Consider the following 25,240-nt stretch of genomic DNA (forward strand, 5'->3'; position numbering starts at 1 on the left):
GCACCATTTGTGTGACAAGAACAGGGATGCCACATTAATGAGGAAATCATTGAAAACAATTTGAACAATAACTATTATAGGTTGTTTTACAAGTCACATTTGATCTGTAGTGCCACAAAATTAAGTCTCACTTAGTTATCAAACAAAATGGTTTTAACATTCTAACAGGAGCACTCGGCTGTATCTTACTGCTTTATGGCTGACAAATTATCAATGAAATCTTATTGATGGATCACAAATAATAACACATTAAGAAACTGAACAATTGGTTGAAAAAAATATAGAATTTCAATGTACTTTTGTTTGTTTTCATCAGTGCTTTTAGCCTTCAGTACAATCAATTATATCCCTGATTTTTAAAAATATCCTAATATATCCCTGATTGTTTAAAAAAATCTTAAACTAGAAATGAAAAATAATTCAACAGTATTATAAATAACTACTAACAACATATTTAACAGTAAAACATTATAGCATTATTTTCTAAATACTCTCGTATATTCATATTACACACTGATTCTATAGTATGTTGATAGGTTTATGGTAATAAAGGGTTTCATGGTCAAGTAAGTTTGGGAAATGCTGGGTTAAACAAGTTTTTTTTTTTAAATGCAGGACTTCTCAGAACATTTTGGTATTTTAATATTCACTGGGACTCTCTAACAGAAATATACAATTTAGTAGTATCTCAGATGTATTTGAACACAGAAATCTTTCTCTAGAGCATCTCCAGGGAGCAGGGCTCTGAGGACTATGACTTAAAGACTGACACAGCATCCAACGGACACAAGCCTGTATGTACTAACCTTCCATCAGTAGTTAATCCTGTCTCACTCATCACACATAGGTATCATGCCAGTGATGTTGTTAGATTTCACTGTGCACAAGAATAAGCTGAAGGTGTTTATCAAAATTCAGTTTCCTGGGCTCTATTTACTCTGACTCAGCAGATCTAGCCTGAGTTCCAGGTATCTACATGTTACCAAGCCTGGAGAGATGTTGCTGGTGTAGATGTCTATAGCTCATACTTTGAGAGACACCATATTAGAAAACCTGGGTCAACTAATAAACAGGAAAATATGGCAGTAATTAATTATATACTTTTGAAACAGAAAGATTCATAACACTGATATCACATGTTGGAACTGGGACATTATGAATGTTTAGGCAATAGGGCAATTAGATACAGATAAAAATTCTACAGTTACTTGACTTACACGTTAGTCATCTCATGGGCCAAGTATGGACTCATTGGGTCACTACTGCCTTAAAATACTTGTGTAATCTCCACTTTTGAGGAAGTGGCACATAACTGAAAACAATGAAGATGTCCCTTCCCTTGAACCTCAGTCTGTACTTCCTCTTGCAGCAGAGATTGTAGCTCTCTACACACAGCATAGTGTCTTGTAGTTCATGCCTATGCTCATGCTCTTCCCCCTCTCTGAAATAGCCTTTCCTGTGATTCTTCCCCTGACTAATGTGTTCTCTGTTGAATATAAATATGTATGGCTGGTTTGGAATGGGCATAACATACTTATATAGCTAAACAGATCATGATTGAGGCTGGTAAAACACTTGCGGGTGTGTAGTTGTCGGGGCAAGGAAAGTATTTGTTTGTCTAAAAGACAGCCTAAAATTCCAAGGAAGCTTTAGAAGGACTCAGGTGATGTAGGAAGCTAAAGATATATATAACAATTCAGGAAGAGATTAGTATGAGGAAAAGAAGCATTTGAAATTGTCTTTAGTTTCCAAGACATTCTTTTTACCTCATTGACTTTTGCTAATCATTGAATCTTGTTTGTTTGTTGGTAATAATTTCACTCCTTTTTTATTATTTTTCACACATGCATGGATCTGACTCAGCAACAGCACTTTACTGTGCATTAATAATGATTACTGGTTACTGAGTGAATGGGATGGCTCTTTCTATGAGGGAGGCATCCCCCTTGGGATTCCAGTCAAAGCACATTTTTTTTAACTCGAAAAATTGAAAAAAAAAATATGTTTATTGATTTTAGAGAGAGAGGAAGGGAGAAAGAGAGAAAGAGAGAGAGAGGGAGAGAGAGAAAGAGACATCAATGTGAAAGAGAAACATGGACTGACTGCTTCCAGTATGTGCCTCAGAACCCACAATCTAGGTATATGCCTTAACTGTGACTTGAACTCCAACATTTTGGTGCATGGGATTATGCTCCAACCAACAGAGCCACCCACCTGGGGCAAAGCACTTATTTTTAATCATTCTGAAAAAAAATGAATATGATGCTTCTCCGTTATTTCAATCATTACTACTTCTCAGTCTTCAGCTAAAGGAAGCAGAATATCTGGCTACCTCCCTTATTCACATCTGGTGCTACAATTTTGTCAAGATGCCCAATATCTGCCGTGATAAACATGTATTGGTAGATGGATTGTGCTCATAATGTTTGATAATGGAAAAGAATTATATTTAAGATTTTTAGAGATGTTAGACTTACTCCCTTCTAGTGTGAGACCTGTTTCTGGAGAAATGAAAAGAAAGGATATTACATTTAGTTATGATTCATGAATGTCAGGATTTAAGTGTTTTAAGGGTTTTGTGGGAGCAGAAGAGTTAGTAGAAACAGGAAGCCAGGCTGCCATAAGCACATACATAGCAAATAATTAATTAATTACAGATGTGAGGGAATCTACAGAGAACATTAGGAAATACTATTGTACACGAAATGTATTAATGTTAATGTGAACAGCTGGATGGCTGGAAGTTTGATAATGAAGCAAGCCATCTTAATTTGATCTAAGTTACAGCTTATAATTGAATTTATAAGAGCATGGGGAAAATTTACAGGCAGCTTCTGGCAATTCAAAAACAATATTTTGGCTGAGTCTAAGCTTCTCTCTAAATTTGGGAAATCTTGCTCTGGCTAAAGATGGAGCAAAGAGAAATCATGCTATAACAATGACAGCAGACCTATGTCTCTGATTTTAAATAAATGCAGATTGTCATTGTTTGTCTGAAAGGTAACTTTTCCTTTGAACATAATCATACCTTACGGTGACTAACAAGTCAGCTCTAATTGTTAGATAGTTGGTTGAATCAGCTACATGACTTTTTCCTCCGTGAAACGTCATGAATATCATGTACAATCATTGTTCGAAAACCTTCAGTGTGCTAAGGCCAGTGATGGATCTTCTTTGTTAATAGACCCCAGAAGAACTGGGCAAGAAACTTAAAAAATATATATATAATGGGACCCTGTGTCTTTTGACTGAGGCTGGAGAAGACTTGTGTGTTCCAAATTGCTGCTTCCTACAAGAAATATAAAAGATCATCAATTTTCTTTCCCTGAAAAAGTACTATGAGAAATCACATTTGTATCTCAATACACTTAATTCATAATCTAAACTGTCACTGTTTTGCATCCTCAGATGAAATATTTTATTATATTACTCTATCATTCATTAGAAAAATACAAGGCAAAACAGACTATTCCATGGTGAAAGGTATGAATTATATTTAGAGAAGGGGGGTGCCTAAAGATGAAGTATAGTTTTTCTTCACCCTCAAGTGGTGACAGATCCCTTCTGCCCCACTTTTCTCTTGTGAAAGAAAAGATTCAGTTGTTTTCACCAGTTCCCAGGCCTCATCAAGCTGAAAGTTCACTTTTTCCAAAAGTGTTGAGTCATCTTCTTCAAGACCAAGAGCTCAAGAGTCATCTACTTCAAGGGGTTTTCCCTAATTATGTTACCAGTTGGTTTCTCCCTTTATTTGCATTTTTAAACATCTTATATGTAATTTGAATATACAATCAGACTTATTTTTATTCCTTTTTTTTGCATGTGTCTATCTTAGACTTCATTCTAAATATATCTGTGTAGGTCAAGAATTCTCTCTCTTTTATGTTTTAATCTTCTGTAGCATCTAAAAAAACTTTCATGCACATTATATAAACTTAATAGAAATGATTAGTAGAGCATGTTCATACAAGTCCTTGAGTAACCTCTATAATGGCAATGGGTACTTGAAAAACTATTTATTTAGCATCCAATATAAAGTGTAGATATCCTTTTTGTTATTTTTCTTTGGTAGAATCATTCCATAGGTGTGCTGTGACTTGTATATCTCGGTATTGTTTATTATGCAAATCATAGGTTGGAAGTGATAGATTGATATATAGAGATAAGAACTCCATTTATTTTACTTAAAAAAATAAATTTGTTGGAGTGACATTGGTTAATAAAATTATTTAAATTTCAAAGAATTTATTTTTAAATAACCTTGAAAATGAACCAATGAAGTCTCCAAACCTTAACAATGTTATATCTTAAAGGATCATATCCTAAATGTGGAAAATAATCAATCTCTAACTTCAGAGGTTATGATCAGACTAGCTACGGATTATTTGGATCATTGGTCATGGTATCTGCTGAATTACATGAAGGGTTCAAACAGTTGCTTTGGTTAATGGTGGCTGGTGGTACAGAGTGGATGAGGATACAGAAATATACAGCTGCTATGTAAACTTAGAAATGAAAGGAATTTCAGAAGATATAGTCAGCTTCTGATTATCTATGTAGACATAGATAATTCACAGCCCAGGATGTATTTTATTTTTATTTTTAAAAAGATTTCATTTATTTATTTTTAGAGAGAGGGAGAGGGAGAGAGAAAAAAGAGGAAGAGGAACATCTATGTGTGAAAGAAACACTGAACGGTCACTTCCCTAACACCCCGAACCAAGGACCTGGCCTGCAACCCAGGCACACGCCCTGACTGGGAATTGAACCAGTTTGCAGGCCGGCACTCAATCCACTGAGCCACTCTAGCCAGGGCCCCAGGATGTATTTTAAATTTCATAACTGACTATCTAGCTTTCTTTCATTACCTAGTCTTTCACCTTTTCCATCTATCAATGTTGTGGTTTTTGGAAACTTCCACTTAGTTTTATATCTAGATTCAATAAAATATAACCAGCAAGGTAAATTTCTGGAGAAATGTCTGTGTGGAATGAAAAACAAAACTCATCACTGTAACAGTAAATTCCAGGCTGTGGGTGAATATGCTCATGAGCTTATGTAGAAAGAACTGCTTATGGCTGATGAAAGTTCCTCTTATAATATAGTATGTTTAACAACCTTATTTGCATCCACCTGCAGTATTCAGTTGGGTGAGCTAATTGGTAATTCTTTGTGAAGAATAGTGAACATTATTCACTGTTACTATAGATATAGGCCAGACAGAATTTGAACCCCAGGAGACATTCTGTATTTTTAGTCTATTTCAACAATTGCTGAACAACATGTGGAAAAGAGGTCTTCAGAATTAATGCAGCAAGACTGATAGATTGAAAAGTCCTGGAAGTTTGTGTTGGTGTCTTCTCTGTTCTGGACCCTTTATGGAATACACTCAAAGTAAAGCAAAAGATAACCTCATGGGCATTTGTTATGGAATGACTGGGGAGAATGATGTTGACTGTAACCCTCTCCTCAATACATTTATTATTCTTTTCGAAGTGCAGTCTTAATGGAATGTCCTTAAATCATGGTCTCTGTCTGAGTAAAAAATTGTTAAGACTAGAAAACTTAGAATCATTCATTTTTAGGCTGATTTTTTTCTTGCTTCTGTTAACTCTTTCTGTATATTTGTCTTTTCTCCTTAGAAACACTTGCAGGACTGAGAGCATAACTCTCTTATATTTTGTATTTCCTATAGGCTGTGCAAAGTTATATGCACATAGTCTGTTCTTGAGAAATGTTGTTTGTATAATTGAATAACCTGATGAATATATATGTTTTCTTTATGCACATCAGCTCCTGTTTCATTAAAGACAGAGAGTTGCCTTTTCTTATGGAAATCAGGAGACTGGGGCTTCCATGGCCCACTCTAATACTTGTCACTCTCAACATGAGGAGTTCTTCCAGTACTTTACTTCCAATAGCATTTTCTCTTCTTCTTTTTGTTCTGGACTTCTTTTCTATATCTTTTACTATGTTTGTACTTCATCAGAAAGTTTTTAAAAAATTTAGGTGTAAAAAGCACATCCTTCAATTTCTCTTTATCCTTTCAAATACAGCATAATTTGCTATCTAACATAAGGTAGCAATTTTATTTTAAAATAACATCACATATTTTTATTTTCTTTTTGGCAACTGCCTTTAAACATTTTAATAGCTTGTGACTATGTATAAGAATATGCAATATGTAAGTTAATGAATGAGTAGATCTTGGATTCAACTTGTGAACATTACAAGGTTCATGGAACTACAGTCTATTACAACAGTCTTCCTCCAATTACACCATTTGTCTCTGTTTCCTTTCCTCGATCCACTGCCACTATAGAATGTGAGGTCGGTAAGTCCTGGGACTGTGTCAATGCAGGGTCTCATCAGGAAACAGAAATCCTTGCAGATGGTATAAATGAAGACTTTAAAGAAGGATTACTTCCAGCAGTATGGGTAGGGTTATGGGACTAAACAAGGCATACTGAAACTAGCCATGAAAGGTCAAGATAAAGAGAGACATGAGAGATGGATCTGAGAAGGAGGGATTGCCTGGAAAAAAGACATAGTCTTGGAGGAACTCCACTATTGACATACAGAAACATAGGCCTTGGAAGTCAGGAGGAGCAGGAGAAGAAATTACCAACACTTGTCTCTCCCTGTATTCCATTTCCTACCAATGTACCTGTAGTTAAAACCTGAGCAGGAGCCACCTGGCAAGGAGCCCAGGTGAAGCAGTTCTTAGAGGTCAGCCTCCTGGGGAACAGGGAAGGCCAGAGAAGGGTAAAGAATGGATCCTGTGAAGGAAACAGAATAAAAAGCATAGGTGTATTTTTTTGGTTCACTGCTGTGTCTTTCATGCTCAGAACAGTACCTAGCATACTTTAGGTACTCAATAAATATTTGTTAAATAAAATAATCAATGGTAGTGGAGTATTGGGAACAAAAGAATTGTGGCATTGATCCAAGATATTATCATATAAAGGACATAGGGATATCTATGATCTGAACTCTGTGTCATTGTGTATCTCTACTTGTTTCATTTATTCCAGTGTGGACGATGGGTTAGAAGGGGGTACTGTTCACTGAAATAGGAAAATTGGGAGAAAGATTAAGTATTAGAGGGAAGATGATTTAGTTTGGATGTATTGAGTCTGAGGTACCTATTGCATACCCAAGTGGCAATGTCTTGCTGCAATTAGGATACATGGGTCTGAATGTGAAATAAGAAGTCTGAAAATGATTAACATGCAGGTGGTAGTTGAAATCACAAGAGAGGGGATATCACCTAGTAGGAACTTGCAGCATGAGAAGAAATAACTACTTGAATCTAACCCCCACATCTCCTCTGAACAAATTGGGTACTAGCATGCTATGGACCTGGATGCCTGCACTGAGTGTGTGAGTTTGGGATGAAGTGTTCCACAGACTGCAGAGCATGGAGCTCAAAGTGATCTGATCTTAGAAGCAGTGTCAAAGGAAACATCTCTGAGGAATCCCTTTCAGCACAGTTTCAAAACAATTGACCTCATCATTTTGTAAACTGGGAACAAATCCAGAGAAATGAATTGATTTGCTTAGAGTAGAGTCAGGACTGGAATCTACCTGTCCTAATTCCTAGCCAGAATATTGTTTATTATGCTGTTCCACTGCTTGTGGACCTAAAATCAGTTACCCTCAATTGAAGTCTCCAAGAATATAGAATTTTAGGTTTTATTTCTCCAACCACATTCACCCTTACACGATTCCTTTCTGTCCTTCACATTTTTTTAAAGATTTTTATTTATGTTTAGAAAGAAAGGAAGGGGGAAGGAAGAGAGGGAGAGAAACATGAATGTGTGAGAGAAACATTGGTTGCTTCTTGCATGCCCTCAACCAGGGACCTGGCCCACAACCCAGGCATGTACCTGCCCTTTCTGGGAATTAAACCAGTGGCTTTCAGTTTGCAGGATGATGCCCAGCCCACTGAGCCACACCGGTCAGGGCTGTCCTTCACATTTCTTATTTGTTAAAAGATAAAAGGAAATGTATGTTCCTATATACCTCACAAGTTTTAGATTAAACAAGAAAGTACAAACTGCTTAGAGATCCTAGGAAGGAAGTTGTGTTGCACATTAGATCTATTACTTGTGAGAAATACAGAGTTTTGTGGGGATATCATCAACCAAAACTGGGAATGAAAAAGCACTGAAATGTTGAAAATTCCAAATTATTACATGTAGTCTTCAATAAATTGTTTTTTACAACCTGGAATTATGTTGCTAAGGTTCATCATGTTACTATGTAGCTGTGTGTCCATGTGTGGGCACATAAATGTGTGGTTTAGAATGATACCTTGCTTGGAAATGTTAGCAAGTCTCATTTGTAGAGATAATTACTGCCCCTGTTTACTTAACCTTGTTTCTGAATACTTTAGACCCAGAAGGAAAGAACTTACTTTCACCGCAGGACACGACTGCTGTTAGTCAAGAAGATGTTGCTACTGTGGCCAGGGATTCTAAAATGAAATGAATCTGTATCATTACTACTTTGACCTCCTCTCCCTTTTTTTAATTTTGGAGCTGCAGTTCCCTTTGAAAGCTACCTCTTTTACCTGCTGCTAGCATCACATGTCATCATATTGAAAGTGAACAATCACACAAAGGGGGAAAAAGCATAGCCTTTATTTATTTTAAAATAAACTGGTTTTAACTGAACTCTTATTCTCAAATGGCTTAGTAGTGTTCAGATTGCAGAAGGGTAGTCCACTCTGAAAGGCATAACATAGGCTAACAGTTAAAAATGTCATTTTTGCATACAGAGAACATGGAGGACTTTGACCTGCCAACTGTCTGGAGACACTTCAGGAAGAAGTTCTTGAAATAAATTAATGGTGCAACATGCACACCCTAAGAAAAAGATCTCTAACATACAGAAAATAGCACAAAATTAGTTTTAAAAGTCTTTGGGGTTCCTCATTTGCAAAATGTTTTGGGCCATAGAATTACCAGTACAATAGTTTATCTTCTTTATCAGATTTCTATTAAGGAATCTAAATTTCATTACAAGTCTTATTATCATTTTTTGAGGTCCTTACTATTGTAATAACTTCCAAGCCAGTCTCCCCTCCTCCTACACTGTCTGCACTCCATCACTCCAATCCATCTTTCTTGCCACTGCTAGATTGACCTTTATGAAGTAAAGCTTTCATCATGTCCTTGGTCCTCATATTACATCTCTTTCTTTGCTTTGGCAAATTAGAAACTCATGGCTGACTGTGAGCCCCCCTGTCAACCATTGTGGAAGATTTTCTTTACACATTTTTTCAGAGTAAATAACCCACTTTATTTTTATTTTTTTAAAATCTGTGCATACATTTTCTTTATTGTTCAAATACATTTGTTTCCATTTTCCTGCCACCAGTTTCCCCTGCCCACCATACCCCCACCTCCCTCCCTCAATCCTTCCCTACTTTGGCTTTTTCCATGGGTCATGTTCCTTGACTTGACCCTTCCCATTTTTTTACCTGTTTCCCGCCTCCCACCTCCCTTCTCATTATTGTCAGAATTTTTTCTTTCAGTGTTAACAGTTATAATTTCTTGCTTGTTTCTTTTGTTGACTAGGCTCCACTCATAAGTGAGATCATATGGTATTTGTCTTTCACCACCTGGCTTCTTTCACTTAGCACAATGCTCTCCAGTTCCATCCATGCTGTCTCAAAGTGTAGGAGTTCCTTTGTTCTTTCTGCTGCGTAGTATTCCATTGTGTCAATGTACCATAGTATTTTGATCTACTAATTTATTGATGGGAACATAGGTTGCTTCCCATACTTGCCTATTGTAAATTGTGCTGCTATGAACATTGGGGTGCATGGGTTCTTTTGAATTGGTGTTTTGGGATTCTTAGGGTATAATCCCAGTGGTGGAATTGCTGGGTCAAAAGGCAGTTCGATTTTTAGCTTTTTGAGGAAATTCCAAACTATTTTCCACAGTGGCTGCACCAGTCTGCTTTCCCACCAAATATATACTAGGGTACCTTTTTCTCCACAGCCTCGCCAGCACTTGTTTGGTGATTTATTAATTATGGCCATTCAGACTGGCGTGAAGTGGTATGTCCTTGTGGCTTTAATTTGCATTTTTCTGATGGCTAGGAATGCTGAGCATCCTTTCATATGTCTCTACGCCCTGTGTATGTCCTCCTTGGAGAAGTGTCTGTTCAGATCCTTTGCCCATTTTATACTTGGATTGTTTGTCTTCCTGAAGTGGAATTGTGTGAGTTCTTTACATATTTTGGAGATCAAACCCTTGTCCAATATATCATTGGCAAATATATTTTTCCACCCAGTTGGTTCCCTTTTAATTTGTTGATGTTTTCTTTAGTCATGCAGAAGCTTTCTATTTTCATGAGGTCCCATTTCTTTCTTCTTTACTTTTGTGCCTTGACCTAGGGGCCATATTGGTGAAAATATTGCTGCATGGTATATCTGAGAGTTTCCTGTCTATTTGTCCTCTACGACTTTTATGGTGTTGTGACTTATATTTACGTCTTTTCTTCATCTTCACTTTATTTTTGTATATGGTGTAAATTGGTGGTCGAATTTCATATTTTTACATGCAGCTGTCCAGCTCTCCTAACACCATTTGTTGAAGAGGCTATTTTTACTGTATTCTATACTTCTGCACACTTTGTCGGATATTAATTGACCATACAGACATTAGTTTATATCTCAGCTCTCTCTTCTGTTCCACCGATCTATGTGTCTGTTCTTATGCCAGTACAAGACAGTTTTGATTACCATGGCCTTGTAATACAGTTTGATGTCAGGTATTGCTATCCCTCCTACTTCATTCTTCATTCTCAAAATTGTTGCATGTATTCAGAGTCACTCATGGTTCCATATTTATTTTTGAAATGTTTGTTTTATATCTGTGAAATGGGTCATAGGAATAATAACAAGGATTGCATTGAGTCTATAAACTGCTTTGAGTAGTACAGCCATTTTGATGATGTTATTTCTTCCAATCCATGAATGCGGTATATGCTTCCATTTATTTCTATCTTCCATAATTTTTTCTTTAATGTTGTGTAGTTTTTTGTGTACAGGTCTTTTACCTCCTTGGTTAAGTTTAATCCAAGGTACTTAATATTTCCTGTTGCTATAGCAAATGGGATTTTTTTTCCTGTTTTCTGATTCTGGTATTTCATTGTTGGTGTACAAAAAGGCCTTCAAATTCTGAATTTTGACTTTGTATCCCACTGTTTTGCCAAATTCACTTATTAGGCCAAGTAGCTTTTTGGTGGAGTCTATAGGTTTTTCTATGTGCACTATCATGTCATCTGCAAACAATGACAGTCTTACTTCCTCCTTTCCAATTCGGATGTCTTTTATTTCTTTTTTTTTTTTTTGTCTGATCACTGTGGTAGGACTTCCAATACTATGTTGAATAGAAGTGATGAAAGCAGACATCCTTGCCTTGTTCCCTATCTGAAAGTGAAAGATTTCAGTATTTGTCCCTGGAGTATGATGTTGGCTGTAGGTTTTTCGTATATGGCCTTTATTATGTTGAGGAGTACTCCCTTTATGCCCACCTTGCTGAATATTTTTATCATAAATGGGTACTGTACATTATCAAATGCTTTTTCCCCATCTACAGATATGACCATGTGATTTTTGTCTTTCCTCTTGCTTATGTGATATGTTATGTTTATTTACTTGCAAATATTGTACCATCCTTCTATCCCTGGAATGAATTCCACTTGATCATGGTGGATGATCATTTTAATGTATTGCTGTATCTGGTTAGCCAATATTTTTTTGAGCATTGTAGCATCTATGTTCATCACAAATATTGGCGTGTAGTTTTCTTTCTTTGTTGTGTCTATATCTGGATTTGAGATTAGGACGATGCTGGCCTCATAAAAAGAGTTTGGGACTATCACTTCTTCTTGGATTTCTTGGAATAGTCTGAGAAAGACAGGGGTTAACTCTTCCTTAAAGGTTTTGTAAAATTTTCCTGCGAAACTGTCTGGTCCAGGGCTTTTGTGTGCCAGGTTTTTTTTTTTTTTATTACTGCTTCAATTACTGTTATCAGTCTGCTCAGGCTCTCTGCTTCTTCTTCATTCAATGTTGGAAAGTCATACTTTTCTAGAAATTTGTCCATTTCACTCAGGTTTTCATATTTCTTGGTGTATAAGTGTTCATAGTCACTTCTTATAATCCTTTGTATTTCTGTGGTATCAGTTGTCATTTCTTCTCTTTCATTTCTGATATTTTTTATTTGGGCCCTCTCCTTTTTTTTCTTTATGAGTCTGCTTAAAGGCTTCTCCATTTTCTTTATCTTTTCAAAGAACCACCTCGTGGATTTATTGATGCGATGAACTGTTATTTTAGTCTCTATATCATTGAAATCTGCTCTGATCTTGATTATTTCCTTCCTTCTACATGCCCTAGGCTTTGTTTGTTGTTTTTTCTCCAGTTATTGAAGATGTGGGGTTAGGTTGTTTATTTGAAATGTTTCTATCTCTTTTAGGTAGGATTGCACTTCTATGAACTTCCCTCCCAGGACTGCCTTAGCTCTGTCCCATAGATTTTGTACTGTTGTGTGTTCATTTTCATTTGTTTCCAGAAACTTTTTGATTTCTTCTTTGATCTCATTATTGACACGTTCATTGTTTTATTTAAATTTTTAAATCACATTTATTCTATTACACTTGTCTCAATTTTTCCCCTTTGCCCCTCTCCATGCATCCCACCCCAACCTCTGCTCCCCCAGCCAATTCACACTCTGTTGTCCATGTTCATAGGTCATTCATACATGTTCTTTGTCTAGTGGCTTTCCCTTCTTTCCACTATTCTCCTCTTTTCCCATTCTCTCTGGTAACATTCAGCTTGCTCCATTTCTTCATGCCTGTGGTTTATTTTGTTCACTAGTTTATTTTGTTGAATAGATTCCACTTATAGGTGAGATCATATGGTATTTGTCTTTCACCAACTGGCTTATTTCACTTAACATAATATTCTCCAGTTCTATCCATGTTGTCACAAAAGGAAGGAGTTCCATCTTTCTTTCTTTCTCTTTCTTTCTCTCTTTCTTTCTTTCTCTCTCTCTCTCTTTCTTTCTTTTCTTTCCTTATTTTTCAAATGCAGATTGGTTTTATTTATTTTTTAAGTGTCAAAGTCAATTATAAAATATTAAAAATATTTAAATCATTTTAAAGGCTCAGCAATTAAAACAACATGACACCAGCACAGAAATAATCAAGTAGATCAATGAAATATAACTATAATTCTAGAAACCAACATATATATCTGTCTAACAATGTCATATATGTTTACATTGATATTTTCAAGTCAGCGGGTAAAATAAGACTTAATCATCAAATAAGGTACATGGATCTCTATTACTTGAAATTATACAGATATAGAGCCTTGTTTTACACATGACACAAGAAATATTCGGGTGAGTTAAAAATCAACATGTAGAATCTAAGGAGTTTTAGGAGAAAATACAAACTAATATTTTCCTTGCCCTGAAGTAAAATATTCAAACCCAGAAGCTATAAATTAAAATATTGACAATAGCACTATATTTAACATTTAACACTACATAGTAATACACATATAGAAAAAGTTAAAGGACAAATAATAGAATGGGAAAGTATTTGCCACACATCTAAAAAAAGATTTAATACTTATTTTTTTTGGGGGGGGGTTTTCTACATACCTTTAATCAGAATGGATAAAGAATACCAAAAAGTCATTTAAAGCTTTTTCAAAATAATGAAAATAGCAAGAAATCTACAAAAATAGGTTTAGTTTCAACTAATAATAAAGTAACCATTAAAATAACACATCATTGTCACATCATTATCAACCTAGCTGGTTGATAAGTATTAAAAATATTGGTAATATCAAGTATTGGTGACTGTGAAAGGAAGCGTGTCTTCATAGACTCGTTTTCTTCACCTTAAGGAAGTCCCTTTAGCATGTTTTGCAATGCTGGTTTGGTGGAGGTGTATTCTTTTAGCTGTCTTTCGTCTAGGAAACTCTTTATTTCACCTTCCATTTCAATTGAGAGCCTTGCTGGGTAGAGCAGTCCTGGTTGCAGTCCTTTGCTTGTCATTACTTGGAATATTTCTTGCCATTCTTTCCTGGTGTGGAGTGTTTCTGTTGGGAAGTCAGCTGCTAGCTGTGTCAGGGCTCCCTTGTATGTTGCTACCTCTTTCTCCCATTCTTCCTTTAAGATCCTCTCATTGTCTTTGACATTTGCCATTTTAATAATGCTGTGTCTTGGAGTGGGCCTCATTGGGTTCCTCTTAAATGGGACCCTCTGTTCTTCCTGGATTTGTGTGACTTATTCTCTCCTCCAATTAGGGAAGTTTTCCATCATTACTTTTTCTAACAGGTTCTCTATCCCTTGCTCCTCTTCTTCTCCTTCTGGTATCCCTATTACATGAATACTAGTACGTTTATGGTTGTCCTGTATTTCCCTCAATGCTTCCTCATTCTTTTTGAGTCTCTTTTCATTTTCTTCCTCTTTCTGGGAGCTTTGCTCCTTTTTCTTCCAGCTGGTTTATTCAAGCCTCTGTTTCATCTAGGCTGCTTTTGATTCCTTCTACTGCGTTCTTCCATTCAGAAATTGTATTCTTCATTTCCTCTTGCCTCTTGTTGATAGTTTTTGTGTCATTTTTCATGCTCATATGCAGTGAGTTCATCATAGATTTCCTGTAGTTTTTGTAATTCTCTCTGAGTTCACTGAGTTCATTGAGCTTCCTTAGAACCGTTGTTTGGAACTCAATATCTGATAGTTTACTTGTCTCTAATAATTTAGTTCTCTTTCTGGAGATTCCTCCTTGCCCTTTGACAGGGGGGAGTTTTTTTGTCTTCCCGTTATTTGTTTGACTCTTCATTTTTGCTTCTGCTTCTTAAATTGATCTCTCTTGATTTCCTGACTTTGTGGTGTGGACTGCTATGGTAGAAGACCGCTATTTTTGCTTTCTGGGTGTGCCTCTGATTATGTCAGATGTTGGCCCTGTCTGACCTTAAGCAGTCTTTTTGAGACTTCCAGGAATTTACTGTCTGTGTCTGTCTGCTTCAGCTGTTAATCTGGTCACTCTGCACTCAGCAGTCCAGCTTAGACAGCTCAGGGTGTGGCGGAGACCCTCCTGGGGGCGGAGCTTTTGGGTCCTTTGACACTGCCGCCACTCAGAGGAGTGGTCTCTCCCTGAGCTAAATGGCTGCTGTAGTATGGGAGAGAAGTCAGCACCAGGACCCCGCCAGCCACTCTCTCATTTCTCTCCCCAAAGCCTCCTTCCCCGGTTTCTTCTCAGGTGTCTCTAGCCCATTCTGCCCCTGCCTTTGCTGGAGACCAGGGTAATGGCTGCAAATAAAAATGTATGCATTGGCCCTTTAAATGGCTCTTTGAGTCTCCAGCTGCCTGTCTCTGGCAGAGAGCAACCCTGTTGCTTTTTGTAGGTGGCTGTTTTCTGTGTACTTTTTAGGCTCAGGTGCTGTATGGTTGGAGATCCCCGCTTTTGGTTTAGACCCCGTCCTTCTCAGGGGGATTCAACTCACCCTTTCAATATCCTTCTGGTGCTGCTACCCGTGGCACCCCACCCATCTTCTTGAGTCTCTACCACACTCCTTACCAGTTAGATTGTGTTAAGGATGATTCTTCTGTCTGTCAGAGGTTATAAGGCTCCTCTCTTGCTATTGTTCAGTTGTTTGTTCCAGGTAATTTCTCCACAATTTAGTTGTAATTCCAGGTAGGTCCTGGGAGGAGGTCAGTGTGACTTCCACTCACTCCTCAGCCATCTTGATTCTCCTAAAATATAACACTTCATTATTAAAGTGATTGCTGTTAAATCAGCAGAAGAAAATGCCAGAATTTTAAAGTCATGCTTATTTTTCTCTTCTTACTTTATGTCATATTGCCTTTTTCATCATCACTTCTAAGAACTACATTCTGACAATACATTCTATTCACTAGATTCATGATATACTTCATATTCACCTAATTGATTAAAAAAGAGAGAGAGAGAAAAACAGCTGAAGAGCCAAAGAGAAAAGGTACAAGAAGATTTTAAAGTAAATATTTTGGAGATTTTTTTAGGTTTGAAAAAATGGCTTTTGCTTTGGTACTACTGACATATGGTTCACTCTGTGACACTCAAAACAAAACAGTATGAATAATCCAAAGCTTGCCAGAATCCAAAACTTTTATATTAAAGTCATTCATTTTTTCCCCCTTGGCTTTGTGTAACTGCTTTGCTTCAGAACAATGGGAACACATTTCCTGCCTTCTTTATTTTTCTTTTTCTGATTCAAGAGCAAGATTTAGAGTTTGCCTAAAGTTTCTCCATCAAAGAAAGTGGTACAGCAGTGCTTAAGACTAGTTTTATGTTTTTATTCATGACCTGGGTCGCAGAAGAATGCTAGTTTGGAATTTCGAAAAAAAAACAATGGCTTCTCTATCTCTCTCTCTTTTTTAAAACTGTTTGGAAGTTACCACTTGCATCTTTTACATAGTATAGTAAAGAAGCTTGATTTTAGTTCTTTCTATGCCCTCCATAATTAATGTCCCCAGCAGTAAAATTTATGAAATAAAATAGTGCATTTTTCTGCATTGATCGAGCATTTTTGTATTGTAAAGAAGAACTTTGAAAGCTTTATGTTTTTGCCTTACGTCTTCCTAAGTCATCCATTGTACATACAGAGTGTTAAGCAGGAAGAGGTGATTGTGATATGTTGCTTTTAGGTATTCAGTTTATATTGTAATTGTTGTAGATTACATTTCAATTTTTCTCTAGTTCCCGCTGAAATAACCACCTAAGTAGTCTTTTTGCTTCAGTGTTTTATGAAACTCTGGATACCTTCCACATCACAACCAGATACATCTTCAAATTAATTAATGAATAATATCATTCTCCTCCCAAAAAGCCTTTAGTCTCTCTCTATCATCTGCTGAATCTCTTTAGTCTGACATTCAAGGCCTCCAGGAGTAGGCTCCAATTCATCTTTCTAGCTTTTCATATCACTAATGACTTCCATGTGTGGACTTACGTTTCAAGCAAACCCACATCTTATTAACACACACACATGCACATACATAGGTACAGACTTACTGCCTGTCCTTTCTCACTGCCACTGTTTCTGCCCTTATAATATTCTCTACCTGTACCATCCATTCCCTTTTCCAACTATATTTTGAGGCCTAATTTGAATGTCCCATGTTCTACAGTCTTACCTCTCCCATTTCTATTAGATTTTAATCTTACTTCCCCTCATTATTATTTTTTCCTTAAAAAAACTCCTTGACTGCAGGAACCTACTTTATAATCCCATAACACTGTAGCAGCCTTCATCATACAGTATTATTGCCATTAACCCTTTGTGGAATGATGGAAATGAAGTGTAATGTCCACCACTGGATCTTTGAACTTTGCAGACCTGAGATAAGAGTCTCTCTGTAGCCTCAGGCAGAATTTGCATAACTCTCAGACCTGAAGCCCCAGGTGCCAAGAATACTCAAAGTAATCTTTTTAATTGTCTGAAAATGCACCCATCTCCCTCTGATAAAAGGTATTATTTAGCATTTCTCCACTAGTCATTTAAAAGAATATTTAAACGTTCTGGCCACTTGCATAAAGGCTTAAGAGCTCCCCTCTCTGTTTATTTGTTGAGTTAAGTTGGCAGGCCACCTCCAGAAGGGAACTGATATCTGTTAGTGCCACAGGTGTGAGTTGTGCAATCTCTCTTTCTGGAAAATATCTGGGACATCACTGTTTTGCAGGCTGACTTCCCCCAGGAAGGAAGAAAGAAAGGCATTCTGCAGTATTGTCATACTGCACCATAGACCATAAATGGCTAAAAGCCTCTTGAGAAAATAATTCTTTTGGCATTATTTATAGGAAAACTATGTTCCTTTCTGAAGAGAAAACTCCATGAAGTTGATTGTTTGTGGGTTCCTTAGAAGCCCCTCTGGGAGTGGTGGATAGCAGCTAAATTATCTCCTTATGTGGGTGATCTGACAGTAATATCTGTCACCATTGGCCTTAGGCATGACACAGCCGATTTGGCTGACTACTGGAGTGTTGCCTTCTTTTTCACTGCTCCACACATTCTCTCCTAAAGCTGTGTCAAATTATCTGATATTTTCAATAACTTCTTGTATCTGATGGCTTTGATCAAAGAGCTGTAAACTAGGTCTGAAGGAATTTCAATCACATTAGGTCCCTAGGCAATGTTGTGGGGCTAGAGAGCTAAAATATTATTTTAGAAACTTGAATAATGCTAAGTATTTTGGAAAATGATCCATTCATTGTTCATTCAGTGAAGGTCCGTATCTGGACACAGTCTTAATGACCTTGTGTATTAGCTAGCTATCCCACCAGGAGTTTGTCACCCACTATACACAAAACGAAGCAAACAAGTCAATAACCATGTTGCTTTTCTGACAGTGTGTTTTGCTTACATGGATTAGTCAAAATTTGGGAAACATGGATTAAGCACATTCAAAGGAAGACTTCTCAAAACCTTTATTCTGTTCTTATATGCTTTCTGAATCTCTTAAGGGGAAGCTAGAATACACAATGTTTTCCATCTGTTTGACCATGAGAACCATTCCACAATCTCACCCAGTGGGACCAGAGCTCTGTCTTGCCCTTTGATGAATGTGGAATGTAGACTGAGTATTTGCTAACAACAAAATCTGTCAGCAGAATTACTATTAAAAAACAGTTTACATAGTGAACTAGATTTGTTTTCTTTAGTGGATACAGCTTGCTCTACTCATTGTTAACATTCTGTTCTTGGCTTAAGCAATGGTACAACTAGGATAACCTTGCATAGTTTTTTTTTTAGGTCACTCTGAGAAGTTAAGTTTATATTTAGATAAATAGTTCAGAATGACACTGCTCTTATAGAACATTCTTGAGTTTCCTTTTAGAGTCTTGGCGCAACTAGTATTAAAAAGAACTAAATGGTATAATTTCTGAAAGGAAAGTTGACCTCTACCAGTTTAGTAGGCATCATAGAGAGCTGTTCCCTCTGGATGGAGCATTAATACTGGGTCTGATGAAAATGACTCATTTCAGGTTTATTTATTCATTTGATAAATATTTATTGAGTGTTTACAATTTTGAGGGGTTCAGAGTCACTCCAAGATGTGCCTCTGTGGTATGCAAATTGTCTTGAGCTAAAGGCAATTTTAGCCATAGGCTCAGAAGAAAGTTTTGGCAGCCACCCTTAACTACCTAGAAGAATTTGAATTTAGAGGCCTTGTCCATAAAAGATTATGAGCTATAGCTTTTTGAGTCACCTCTATGGCAGGACAAATTTTTATTTACTAAACATCTACACTTATTATTCTGCAATGACCATTTGAAAACCCCAAGGTGCATTACTGTTGGAGGAGAATCTGGCAAGATTGCTGGGGAGAGGGCAGATACCCCGGAAGCAGTGCACAAGGGCCTGTGTTCCTCGGAGGAGGGAGAGATCACAGGAAATGCCAGAGGTTGTGGGACTGAAACTGCAACATATCATGTGATAGATTTCCATGCCCTCCCATAAACGGAAAGCAAAACCTGTGTGTGACACAGGGGGAGGAGGCTTGAACAGAATTTGTGCCAGTCTAGTGAAATGTTTGGACAGAGGGAAAAAGGCCTTTTACTTGCTTCCAGGGCACATGGAACTTTGGGGCCAAAGATTTAAAAGGAAGGCTGGCAGAGTCTCGGCCCTTTTCTGCTTCCCCTCGCTTGCCCTTGCCCTATCGTGGGCTGGCTCACACCAAAGCCAGGTCCTGTGCACTGACCTACCCACACAGGGATACATGCCCTGGCCGCAGCCTGTGTGGTGCTGCAGCTCCATGCAGCACAGTGTCCTGGATCATGTCCTTCTCTGCCTCTGAGATCAGCACACGGATGTGTGGGCCAGAGTGTTCACTGTCCCTGAGGGTGCTAGGAGCCTTGCGTGGTGGGCCTGCAGGCAGAGCTGCATGCAGAGGGATGTTGCAGTATGTCAATGGCAATGGCAGTCCCACAAGCTTACACTCCAGGAAGGGAACCTGAAGCTGGAGAGCCAGCCACGTAGCAGCCTTGGGCTTCAGAAAGACAGATAAGGATGGAGTGGGGTTTCTGGACACTGACTCTGGTTCTGGGGGTGGCTGGGTTTTTCTGTGTTTTGCAGAAGAGACTGACCTGAAGTCAGGGAGTATTCTGCTCCCCAACTTAAGCAACATTTTAATAAAGACCTTTTCTTTGCCCTCCAACTTTTATTTTATCCTTGTATTTGGTGGCAGGCAGCTGTATCTACCTCTGTTCAGTAACATTACCTCACCTGTAGCTCAAGAATGTCTTATATATCTCAATCCCCCTTTCTAACTCTGAACCTGTCGTGCATGTGGGATCTCTGACTCCCTCATGTACGCAGGCTCCCATACATATGTTTTATTAAATTTGGTTATTTTTTTCTTGCTAATCTGTCTCACATTTATTTGATTATTAGACCAGCCAGAAAAACCTTGAAGGCAGAGGAAAATTTGTTCTTCCCCTACACTATGTTCCTATGACTGTTTTTAATCTCCAAAATAATGGAGCTTACATTTTGTGGAGAAGGAGATAGGCAAGTAAATACATTCATGAATGAATTATATGTTTACAGAATAGGTAATTGATTTAAAGAAACTGAAACAAAGTGATAAGCTGGAGACTAAGATGAGTGAATGTTTTCTTTTTTATATTAAAGAATTGAACATAAATTTGTCAGACTAAGAAGGGATATTAGGTTCTATTAGTGATAACCTTTCATTGTTAAATACATGAAAATGGCAATGCATCAAAAGCAAAGTAACTTTTCTCACTCTGATCTTTGTTGTTTCCTAGCTTTTTGGTTGTTTGTTTGGTTTTATTTTTAACTGTTTTTCTCAGTTAACATGTAGTGAAATTTTCCTAAGAGCATGTATGCATAAAAGTTGATTTTCTGTATATGATTTTTACCTTGGCCCTCTCAGCCTAAGGCCTTATCAGAGTCTCAGCAGTATTAAACATAAAGTTTCCATTTTGACATATAAACCTGAAGGCAATTAGTTTTTTTGTCTATACTTTATGTTCTGCATTTACAACAGTGTGATGTGTAATTTAAGTTTTTAATCTCAGTTGTTTGTTGTGTAACAAAAGTCTATAATGATACAATATACTACTTCAGCTTGATTTTCTTTATATATTTATTTATATATAAATAATATACATACTATTTTCTTGGTATATACAAGGTCCAGCACAAATAATACCCCTTTTTATTATAAAATGTTTTATTACAAAATCATAAGCATGTAATTGTGTAATATAACAATATCACATTCAAGCACACCATATGACATTCTAGATGAAATGTTCAAATTAAAACGATAGATTATTACACCCATATTATTACCCTACCAACAACATTCAAGCAGCCATTACTTCTGCTGGACCCTGTGTACACTAACTATTCTTGTCATTTCCCTTTTATTGTAGTGAGCAAATAAAATAAGTGATTAATTCTAATTTCAAATCCAGTTCTGATTGACAATATTTTTATTTTAATTAGACTCATTAAAGCTACTTTTGGTGGTTCACTTAGAGAATTAATGAATTTGTAATGAAATATCATATTTTATAAATTATATATAATTTTAAAATACATTTCCCATTTATTATCAACCCTCCCCCCCAAATGACTTCTGTTTGAAGAAAAATGTCTTCAAAATATTCTTGGATGTTTTTAACATAGAATTAATTTCATCTTTTGCTGTCTCTCAAAAGTAGTGTCTATGAGAGGGAAGGATGTTTCCTTAAAATTTTCTGAAGGAAGAACTCTTTTATTTTTTTATTGTTCAAATACATTTATCTTCTCTTTCCCACCACCACTTTCCCCTCCCCCCCTCATCTCCCTCCCTCAATCTTTTCCCACTTTGGCTTTGTCCATGAAGAGAACTCTTTTTTTAAAAACTAAAGTATAGCTGGAAAGGGAGACTCTTATAGGTCCTTTCTCAAATATTTCTGAGACTAGAATGTGTGCTGAGAAATAATGTCAACACTCTTAGTAAGTATCTGAGGAGAAGTATTTTACTCAAATATCAGCTTCCTTTTTATTCCCTTCTTTGCTTTCAGTAAATTATGGCTTTCACAAAGAACACCTCAATAATAAATGTGAATCACTGCTTTATGTTAATATTGGGTTTTCTGCCAAAATAAAACATTCCTAAACTACTGTAGTTCCTGAAAACTGGGTCACAGGCCAGCATACTATAATAGAGAAATTCAGTGTTGTATAATTAATTTTAATTAAGAGCTAGTTAGATTTTTCAGGTGAATTGGTATCCTGCTTTCCTGACACAGCATGGAAGCAGCATTACTGCAACTTTGAGGTGTTACTGGGAAATGTTTTTACCTTTATTGTAGGTGATTAACAACAAATCACAACAGGTTGAGGCAACAAGTTTACTTCTGTTCCAAGTGGAAGGAGTTCTCATGCTGAGATTGTGTCTCACCAGAAGGCTGAAGGAGAGTTTCACTTTTTATTCTATTTGTTTTTTCACCCTCACATATCTACTTTGTTTCATCAAACAATGCATAGATACACAAATAGTTATATTGATACAGGCATACACGTTTTTCTCTAACATTTTAGAAGGTGTGCCAGACACTACGGTGATCAGCTATCCTGGTTTGCCCAGAATTGAAGGCTTTTACTTGAACAAAGGATATTCATTGACCAAATCAGGAGTGTATCCAACAAACGAAGAGGGTTGGTCACCTGAGTTCAGAAAAGTTGTTCTGACATGACAATGCAAAAGCTTTAAAATCCACAGGAGTTAATTCTAGATTTAAAGAGAGTAGATTTGAGAAGATAACAATAATTGTAGTACACAAGAAAATAATGAAAACAATAAGCCTGAGATCTAGTCAGATGTCAAGGTCGGAAGTAACATGAAAAGTATGAGAAGAGACTTTTAATAATTACAACTTTAGATTCTGTAACTTTATTCTGTGTCTCAGCACTTACTCAGATGTTAAATAAACAGTGGGGTTTGTGTATTGAATAGGACAATAATGGAAAGGATTACTTAAAATGTTTGCACAATTTATTTTTATGTGCAATAAAATGCAACAGGCTATGAATTCTTGTGTAATAGTTACTGCATTGTATTTATAGATGTGAGACAGATGGCTGGGATCCAGTAAAATTTACTGCCATTTTCAGTCAATGGAATTATCTTATACTTTGAGAGAAGTGTAAGTTTGTGTGTGAAGTCTATTATTGAGACCAAGAGTCTTTGGATTTTTATTTCTTTGATCCAACACAACCTAATGTGTTTTAGTCAAGTTGCTTAAACTTAGTGCCATGGTTTTCTGATTCTTTGACTTGAGGCAGCAAAAATGAGTTCTCAACTTCTATGCTGAACAACTTTAGACAATCCATAAAAATTGTGGTATTTGAAGTGAAGATGGAAGAGAGGTCAGCTTTAGTATCAGAAATGCATTCTATGAATGCATGGTATAGCCACAATTCTTTTCCCATGTTATTTGTCTGTCAGGAACCAATATGGGTCAGCATCAAGTGGAAAGTCCTGTCTCTCTCACTTTCATTATCAGCTCACAAACTACCTATAAAGTTTATTTCCCACTGGGCAGCACAACATGGGAGTTGGCACATGCATTCTGAAACTAGATTGTCTGGGTTCAAAACCTTGCTCTATCATTATAAACTCTGTGACTTTGGGCACGCTATTTACTTTCTCTATGCCTCAGTTTCCTCATTTGCAAAAGTGGACAACTAATAATATATAACTCATACAAGTAAATATATATTAAATACTGAGAATAGTGCCTCGCACAGAATGTTTGCTATTATTATTACTGTTGTCATTATTATTATTCTTTAACACGTGCCCTTTGCCCTAGGCTTCATGATCTCTTTAATATCTACACGCCGTGCTTACTTTTCTCTTTATATTTTCGCTTGCACTGATTGTCCAAACTTTTTGTGTCTCTGGGCCACACTGGAAGAAGAGTTGCCTTAAGCCACATATTAAATACACAAACACTAAAGAAAACTGTTGAGCAAAAAAAAAGGTTTTAAGTACATTTATGATTTTGTGTTGGGCCACATTCATAGCCATCCTGAGCCACGTGTGGCCTGCAGGCCATGGGCTGGACACCCCTGCCATGCAACATGATACTTTTACTTGCTTTCCCAAATTTTATCCATATCTGAAAGACCATTTGAATTCTAATTTTTTTATGTGAGACCTTCACAAAACTATCCTTTTGATAAATTCCTTTATTATTACTACCTGGACAATGCATGTCAGCTTTAAACTATTTGCTGTTTGGTGTGTACTGACGTTGACTCCTCTGCTTATCTTAAAACTTTTTGACAGTTAGGGAAATGTCTTGTTTATTTAATTGTATGTTTCACAACCTCTACTGTGTTTCTAACTAAATAGTTGATTGATTTATACCTAGCAACCGATGCCTAAGTTTGGTCCTTAGATTGTCCTACTACTTTTGAGGCATAAAGCCATCAGTCAAATCATTTCAAGGTTAGGTCTCATAAAATCTTGCTGATTTTAGATTATTTTTCAGCGCCTATGTATTTGTGGTAGAACATCACTGACAGGTCAATTTTCTTTCATGTTTGCATTCAGCAAAGAATAAAACATGGTGTTTTTACATAAAGTTCATATATATCACTAAACCACAGTTACTGTTGGATTAAAGTTAATCCCATGAAGATAGGGCAAATTATGATAACAAACAATTATTAACAAATTTACATAAAATTTTCACATACACACAGAAAGTGCAGAATATAAAAGAAAAAAATGAGACTAATGTAATCAGTTCCATGTAATTATCACCCAATTTCCACAAGTATTAACACTTTTCCAATCTTGTTTCATCTATTCCACCTTTTTTCACCTGGGATATTTTAAGGCAAATCTATCATACTTTATTTGTAAATACATCAGTACACATTATTAATAATTGAAAAGGAATAAAAATAATTTTTACAAGAGCCAAGACATAGTTCTCAATATTGTGCTAAAATTGTTCATTCTTACAATTTTGCAACTTTAATAGTATCATTTTGTTCTCTTCTACCCCAAAGATATAAACCTATAAAAATAGATGTTCCTAGTGGGTGACAGGGAATATATGCAAAATATGAAGGGTATTTTACTATCTCTGTTTTGGTCTTTGAAGTATGGCAGGAACCCTGGTTTGATAAAAAAAACAA

At 36.6% G+C, this 25,240-nt stretch overlaps 1 pseudogene; it reads right to left on the bottom strand.

Annotated features, from left to right (window-relative positions):
• LOC129082160 (protein SET-like) overlaps positions 1-20,195 on the bottom strand; it is a 120,597-nt pseudogene extending 100,402 nt beyond the window's left edge.
• Positions 20,196-25,240: the final 5,045 nt, after the last annotated feature.

This window comes from Pteronotus mesoamericanus, unplaced genomic scaffold (genome assembly GCF_021234165.1).
Source record: "Pteronotus mesoamericanus isolate MK-2021 breed Mesoamerican mustached bat unplaced genomic scaffold, CSHL_Meso_final scaffold_12, whole genome shotgun sequence".
Classification (NCBI taxonomy): Eukaryota; Metazoa; Chordata; class Mammalia; order Chiroptera; family Mormoopidae; genus Pteronotus; species Pteronotus mesoamericanus.